Here is an 8,799-nt window from a genome sequence, read left to right on the forward strand (position 1 = left end):
ACTAATATAAACAAATATTTCTACAAAGTTAAACAATGAAAAAGTATTGCATCATAATTTTATTTAATGATTACAGTTGAAAGGAACATCTAATAAATTAATACTGTTTAAATGTTCTGTTCATGATCTTCTAGGTCCATATTGGAAAAGTTTACTTTCAAGAGCACTCAAATCAACATTCTTCAGTCTTCATATGATGCTAATTGTATGTATATGTATACATACACTTGTATACAGGTCCAAGGGATGAACTTTCTGTATTCATGTCACTATGCATGCATGGTGCCTGAAAAAAAAGAACCAGCAATTTTTTATATCTGTTGAATATGACAAAAATTGAAATGATCAATTTCAAATATATATAAATGAATAAATGTAGGTTCATTCTACAGGTTTTTTTTTTATTTTAGAGAAAACATTTTATAAGTTGTGAATGTGTCACTGATGCATTTGATAGAATCAAATATTGTTTCAAAAAAGATACAAAATTCATTATCTAAAGTTCCAACAAAAATTCAGAATAATTATAAATGATACATGGCTGCAGTACATTTCAACTCTGTAAAGTTTGTCATATACACATGAACCAGGTACAGTTGTAATAAATATACAAACACTATTTATTATTATGACCAGAAATAATACTGTATGTGTCCTCCAAATATATCTAAAGAACAAGCTAAAACCTACATGTACATATGTATATGTGTATATCAGAACATATACAATACAATTTTACCAATTAACCTACAATGTAAATCCTATATACAATGTATGTGTATAACACTACCAGAACATGTACAGAACAAAAATTTACAAATTAAAAATCTATAAAATATATACATCAGAACTGTATGAATTGATCCGGTAGCACATTTTATAAATATACAGGGCATTCATTACCCCTAAAGAGGCCCCACGAAAGAACCGCTATTTACCCCAGGGTTACGTTTTACGCGATTGGGGAACAGGTATGAAACATGTGACCATATGTGACCACTCATTTATGAAAAAATACTGCTAGGGACTATTTACATAATGATCAAAATACGAAGACTCACTCACTATCAGCTGAGCAGGGAGTACCGGGTAGTAGGCCTAGGTACGTTCAGTAGCGGTCCGGAGCCGCGTGCTCGTTTGAACTGTTCTCTTCACTATAACAAGTTGTATTAACACTCTCCATGCGTCGTAATGTTTACCGAGTCAGTTGTTGGGATTGTCGCTGCTCCATTGCCTTTCCTTTCGCATTTTAGGTGAGTCAGTTGGTTGTTTTGGCGGAAACATGTTGGTTCAAAACTACGGTAGCCATGTTTTGTTTACTACGGAGAGTGGTGGTGTTGCGCATGCGTTAAGATTGAACTGCACTCTTAGCCGTCGGGAGGACTTTTAGGATTCCCATAGATATTATTATTTTCTTCGCATGTACAGCGATTTTGACGGAAAGTTTTATTTTTCTAATTCATAAGAAATTATACCGGATATATTAATACCATTTTTACCGATTTTACAGTCACTTGCCCGACTATTCGCTTTAAAGTGAATAGTCGGGCAAAGGAAACCAGTCTAAATGCGTTCTTTGGCCTTCCAAAAGTCATTGTATACCATAATGATGGTCAAGTTCTGCTTACGGTGTCCAGTTTTGACCATTGAAATTTGGGGAAGCCCCGTGTAAATTTAGCACAGTTCTAAATATAAATTCGCCAAACTCTTTGAAAACGAGGCTGCGTGGAAATGTCAACATGGACATGTGTTTCTCAGTCGTGTCGGTTTCGTTTCGTGTGATAAACCACTAATGCGGTATGCAAATTGTTGTTTTGAGATGATACATTTGATGCAAATGAAGTATTCTTACATTAATGACAATGCTTTGTAATCATTTTTCGATAAAAGCATCTTGTACATGGAAATCGACACAAATATTCGGCCGATGCAGAGATGGGGCCCCGGCAAGGGGCAATTATTGCAGCATCGCATTCGTCGTATTTTACATCAACCGAATCATGAAGGTTAAATACAAATAATCGTAACATAATTTCCCATTTAAAACCACACGAAAACGTTCCATAGAACGTCCATGCATGTAGCTGTCAAAGATGTGAAAATAAATTAGCTCATACATAGATATTTTACAAGTACAATATATGTGTTCAATTATTCGTGTAGTTTTTTGCAGAGATTTAATTAAATTATCTATGTCTCTGGTTGGTTTTTTTTTTTTGTAAACAATATATTTGAGTTCTGGAGAGAGATGACATGAATGTCCAGCTGGAAGGAAAGAAACTTTTATGATGTATATGTATCGTACAATGTATATATGTAAACGTACATTCCATGTAGCTGCTATAGAATTACAACTAGGAAATTCTCTCAAACATTGATAATATTTAATTCTTCACATTCATGTAGGCCTATGCTGTGAGAATTAACACATCATATATATTTCCAGAAAACATATAGGCCTACATGTATGTTACTTTCCTTTTCTGTTGTTTCCTGTTCTTTTTTGTGCTCTGGAGAAAAAGATGATTGAGTTGAAGAAAAGTAATTAATTAAGAGAAATGTGTACCACAGTACTTTGTCTGTAGCCGAGGGGTTCTATACTGTTTTAATAGTCCAGTAATTAATAATTAAATTGAAAATTTCAAAATTAAGATGAAATTGTAAATTCCATTTTTGAATGAAGTGGTTCCCCTCCTTTGAGAGTACACAGTGTGTATACCCTTTTTGGTTTTTAGGAATAATACCTGAATAGGAACCTGAAATAACATGACAATCAATCAGGTATGTGTGTGTGTTGGGGGGGGGGGCTAAAAGACAGAAGAATCATGAGGTTGGGAAGTTGTAACTTGAGTGGGGGGTTGAAATATAGAAGAAATAGCTACAGATAACTGGAAGTGGAAGGGTGCTTTATCATTGATCTGGTCATTGCATATTTGGGGTTTACATGGCTTTTTTTTGGTTATTTAGTCTCATTGATTTTGGAGCAACTTTGAATCCATATGGTACTGTATATCTTTATTTTTTTCCCATGTGTAGCTATTTCTTCTGTATTTCACACCCTCCGCCCAAGTCACAACTTCCCAATAGGTACCACTTTTTTGTTTAGAACTCAAATCAAAGACAGATGTACATAGTACTACATACTACATTTTAGTCTATGTGTTTGTAATCACTGTTACTACAGTATTAATACATAAATGGTCTATGTACAAGTTACACATAGACAATAAATGTGAAATTTGGTTCAGACAAAAAGATTTTTAACATTTCAGATAACTTGCTAGTTTTATGGTTTTATTTATATGTTGAGTCTACTCTCTTGTAAAGTAGAATTTAGAAATCCTAAGACAATGGTATCTATATTGCTATATGTAAAAAAAAATCCTTATATTTTAAAAGTAATTGAAAAGCTATCTCACAAGCCCTGACAAACAAATGGGCAGGCATATGGATGCAAGAATTATAATCACTGGATCTAGAGGACTAATATAAACAAATATTTCTACAAAGTTAAACAATGAAAAAGTATTGCATCATAATTTTATTTAATGATTACAGTTGAAAGGAACATTTAATAAATTAATACTGTTTAAATGTTCTGTTCATGATCTTCTAGGTCCATATTGGAAAAGTTTACTTTCAAGAGCACTCAAATCAACATTCTTCAGTCTTCATATGATGCTAATTGTATGTATATGTATACATACACTTGTATACAGGTCCAAGGGATGAACTTTCTGTATTCATGTCACTATGCATGCATGGTGCCTGAAAAAAAGAACCAACAATTTTTTATATCTGTTGAATATGACAAAAATTGAAATGATCAATTTCAAATATATATAAATGAATAAATGTAGGTTCATTCTACAGGGTTTTTTTTTTATTTTAGAGAAAACATTTTATAAGTTGTGAATGTGTCACTGATGCATTTGATAGAATCAAATATTGTTTCAAAAAAGATACAAAATTCATTATCTATAGTTCCAACAAAAATTCAGAATAATTATAAATGATACATGGCTGCAGTACATTTCAACTCTGTAAAGTTTGTCATATACACATGAACCAGGTACAGTTGTAATAAATATACAAACACTATTTATTATTATGACCAGAAATAATACTGTATGTGTCCTCCAAATATATCTAAAGAACAAGCTAAAACCTACATGTACATATGTATATGTGTATATCAGAACATATACAATACAATTTTACCAATTAACCTACAATGTAAATCCTATATACAATGTATGTGTATAACACTACCAGAACATGTACAGAACAAAAATTTACAAATTAAAAATCTATAAATATATAATCAGAACTGTATGAATTGACCGTAGCATAATATTATAGATTAATTGAAACAAATCTTAGCTTGATAATGCACTAGCGGTTACATTCTAACTGTACTGCATTACACGTACATTTATAAATATACAGGGCATTCATTACCCCTAAAGAGGCCCCACGAAAGAACCGCTATTTACCCCAGGGTTACGTTTTACGCGATTGGGGAACAGGTATGAAACATGTGACCATATGTGACCACTCATTTATGAAAAAATACTGCTAGGGACTATTTACATAATGATCAAAATACGAAGACTCACTCACTATCAGCTGAGCAGGGAGTACCGGGTAGTAGGCCTAGGTACGTACAGTAGCGGTCCGGAGCCGCGTGCTCGTTTGAACTGTTCTCTTCACTATAACAAGTTGTATTAACACTCTCCATGCGTCGTAATGTTTACCGAGTCAGTTGTTGGGATTGTCGCTGCTCCATTGCCTTTCCTTTCGCATTTTAGGTGAGTCAGTTGGTTGTTTTGGCGGAAACTTTTTGGTTCAAAACTACGGTAGCCATGTTTTGTTTACTACGGAGAGTGGTGGATGTTGCGCATGCGTTAAGATTGAACTGCACTCATAGCCGGTCGGGAGGACTTTTAGGATTCCCATAGATATTATTATTTTCTTCGCATGTACAGCGATTTTGACGGAAAGTTTTATTTTTCTAATTCATAAGAAATTATACCGGATATATTAATACCATTTTTACCGATTTTACAGTCACTTGCCCGACTATTCGCTTTAAAGTGAATAGTCGGGCAAAGGAAACCAGTCTAAATGCGTTCTTTGGCCTTCCAAAAGTCATTGTATACCATAATGATGGTCAAGTTCTGCTTACGGTGTCCAGTTTTGACCATTGAAATTTTGGGGAAGCCCCGTGTAAATTTAGCACAGTTCTAAATATAAATTCGCCAAACTCTTTGAAAACGAGGCTGCGTGGAAATGTCAACATGGACATGTGTTTCTCAGTCGTGTCGGTTTCGTTTCGTGTGATAAACCACTAATGCGGTATGCAAATTGTTGTTTTGAGATGATACATTTGATGCAAATGAAGTATTCTTACATTAATGACAATGCTTTGTAATCATTTTTCGATAAAAGCATCTTGTACATGGAAATCGACACAAATATTCGGCCGATGCAGAGATGGGGCCCCGGCAAGGGGCAATTATTGCAGCATCGCATTCGTCGTATTTTACATCAACCGAATCATGAAGGTTAAATACAAATAATCGTAACATAATTTCCCATTTAAAACCACACGAAAACGTTCCATAGAACGTCCATGCATGTAGCTGTCAAAGATGTGAAAATAAATTAGCTCATACATAGATATTTTACAAGTACAATATATGTGTTCAATTATTCGTGTAGTTTTTTGCAGAGATTTAATTAAATTATCTATGTCTCTGGTTGTTTTTTTTTTTGTAAACAATATTTGAGTTCTGGAGAGAGATGACATGAATGTCCAGCTGGAAGGAAAGAAACTTTTATGATGTATATGTATCGTACAATGTATATATGTAAACGTACATTCCATGTAGCTGCTATAGAATTACAACTAGGAAATTCTCTCAAACATTGATAATATTTAATTCTTCACATTCATGTAGGCCTATGCTGTGAGAATTAACACATCATATATATTTCCAGAAAACATATAGGCCTACATGTATGTTACTTTCCTTTTCTGTTGTTTCCTGTTCTTTTTTGTGCTCTGGAGAAAAAGATGATTGAGTTGAAGAAAAGTAATTAATTAAGAGAAATGTGTACCACAGTACTTTGTCTGTAGCCGAGGGGTTCTATACTGTTTTAATAGTCCAGTAATTAATAATTAAATTGAAAATTTCAAAATTAAGATGAAATTGTAAATTCCATTTTTGAATGAAGTGGTTCCCCTCCTTTGAGAGTACACAGTGTGTATACCCTTTTTGGTTTTTAGGAATAATACCTGAATAGGAACCTGAAATAACATGACAATCAATCAGGTATGTGTGTGTGGGGGGGGGGGGGGGGGCTAAAAGACAGAAGAATCATGAGGTTGGGAAGTTGTAACTTGAGTGGGGGGTTGAAATATAGAAGAAATAGCTACAGATAACTGGAAGTGGAAGGGTGCTTTATCATTGATCTGGTCATTGCATATTTGGGGTTTACATGGCTTTTTTTTGGTTATTTAGTCTCATTGATTTTGGAGCAACTTTGAATCCATATGGTACTGTATATCTTTCTTTTTTCCATGTGTAGCTATTTCTTCTGTATTTCACCCTCCGCCCAAGTCACAACTTCCAATAGGTACCACTTTTTTGTTTAGAACTCAAATCAAAGACAGATGTACATAGTACTACATACTACATTTTAGTCTATGTGTTTGTAATCACTGTTACTACAGTATTAATACATAAATGGTCTATGTACAAGTTACACATAGACAATAAATGTGAAATTTGGTTCAGACAAAAAGATTTTTAACATTTCAGATAACTTGCTAGTTTTATGGTTTTATTTATATGTTGAGTCTACTCTCTTGTAAAGTAGAATTTAGAAATCCTAAGACAATGGTATCTATATTGCTATATGTAAAAAAAATCCTTATATTTTAAAAGTAATTGAAAAGCTATCTCACAAGCCCTGACAAACAAATGGGCCGGCATATGGATGCAAGAATTATAATCACTGGATCTAGAGGACTAATATAAACAAATATTTCTACAAAGTTAAACAATGAAAAAGTATTGCATCATAATTTTATTTAATGATTACAGTTGAAAGGAACATTTAATAAATTAATACTGTTTAAATGTTCTGTTCATGATCTTCTAGGTCCATATTGGAAAAGTTTACTTTCAAGAGCACTCATATCAACATTCTTCAGTCTTCATATGATGCTAATTGTATGTATATGTATACATACACTTGTATACAGGTCCAAGGGATGAACTTTCTGTATTCATGTCACTATGCATGCATGGTGCCTGAAAAAAAAGAACCAACAATTTTTTATATCTGTTGAATATGACAAAAATTGAAATGATCAATTTCAAATATATATAAATGAATAAATGTAGGTTCATTCTACAGTTTTTTTTTTATTTTAGAGAAAACATTTTATAAGTTGTGAATGTGTCACTGATGCATTTGATAGAATCAAATATTGTTTCAAAAAAGATACAAAATTCATTATCTATAGTTCCAACAAAAATTCAGAATAATTATAAATGATACATGGCTGCAGTACATTTCAACTCTGTAAAGTTTGTCATATACACATGAACCAGGTACAGTTGTAATAAATATACAAACACTATTTATTATTATGACCAGAAATAATACTGTATGTGTCCTCCAAATATATCTAAAGAACAAGCTAAAACCTACATGTACATATGTATATGTGTATATCAGAACATATACAATACAATTTTACCAATTAACCTACAATGTAAATCCTATATACAATGTATGTGTATAACACTACCAGAACATGTACAGAACAAAAATTTACAAATTAAAAATCTATAAATATATACATCAGAACTGTATGAATTGACCGGTAGCATAATATTATAGATTAATTGAAACAAATCTTAGCTTGATAATGCACTAGCGGTTACATTCTAACTGTACATGCATTACAACGGTACATTTTATAAAATACAGGGCATTCATTACCCCTAAAGAGGCCCCACGAAAGAACCGCTATTTACCCCAGGGTTACGTTTTACGCGATTGGGGAACAGGTATGAAACATGTGACCATATGTGACCACTCATTTATGAAAAAATACTGCTAGGGACTATTTACATAATGATCAAAATACGAAGACTCACTCACTATCAGCTGAGCAGGGAGTACCGGGTAGTAGGCCTAGGTACGTACAGTAGCGGTCCGGAGCCGCGTGCTCGTTTGAACTGTTCTCTTCACTATAACAAGTTGTATTAACACTCTCCATGCGTCGTAATGTTTACCGAGTCAGTTGTTGGGATTGTCGCTGCTCCATTGCCTTTCCTTTCGCATTTTAGGTGAGTCAGTTTGGTTGTTTTGGCGGAAACCTTTTGGTTCAAAACTACGGTAGCCATGTTTTGTTTACTACGGAGAGTGGTGGATGTTGCGCATGCGTTAAGATTGAACTGCACTCATAGCCGGTCGGGAGGACTTTTAGGATTCCCATAGATATTATTATTTTCTTCGCATGTACAGCGATTTTGACGGAAAGTTTTATTTTTCTAATTCATAAGAAATTATACCGGATATATTAATACCATTTTTACCGATTTTACAGTCACTTGCCCGACTATTCGCTTTAATCTTATTAGTTGCGCTCAGACGGGCTTTAGAAAAGGACACTCGACCATAGATAATATTTTCATTCTACATGCTCTGACATCTTTAATCTGTTTTCAGGTAAAAAGCTCTATTGTGCCTTTATTGATTTTAGGAAGGCCTTCGACT

At 33.6% G+C, this 8,799-nt stretch overlaps 2 long non-coding RNA genes across 3 annotated transcripts; both read right to left on the reverse strand.

Moving 5' to 3' along the window:
* Positions 1-41: 41 nt before the first annotated feature.
* On the reverse strand, positions 42-1,326 carry LOC138314098 (uncharacterized). Of its 2 annotated transcripts, none has more exons than XR_011207327.1 (2): positions 1,066-1,326; positions 42-286 (listed from the first exon to the last, which is right to left on the reverse strand). It is a non-coding gene; the product is annotated as an uncharacterized lncRNA (long non-coding RNA). The 2 variants fall into 2 exon arrangements; XR_011207326.1 differs by having other exon boundaries at positions 1,062-1,326.
* Positions 1,327-7,077: 5,751 nt separating this feature from the next.
* Positions 7,078-8,735, reverse strand: LOC138314100 (uncharacterized). The gene is made up of 2 exons (XR_011207328.1): positions 8,178-8,735; positions 7,078-7,322 (listed from the first exon to the last, which is right to left on the reverse strand). It is a non-coding gene; the product is annotated as an uncharacterized lncRNA (long non-coding RNA).
* Between the last annotated feature and the right edge of the window lie 64 nt (positions 8,736-8,799).

This window comes from Argopecten irradians, unplaced genomic scaffold (genome assembly GCF_041381155.1).
Source record: "Argopecten irradians isolate NY unplaced genomic scaffold, Ai_NY scaffold_1382, whole genome shotgun sequence".
Lineage (NCBI taxonomy): Eukaryota > Metazoa > Mollusca > Bivalvia > Pectinida > Pectinidae > Argopecten > Argopecten irradians.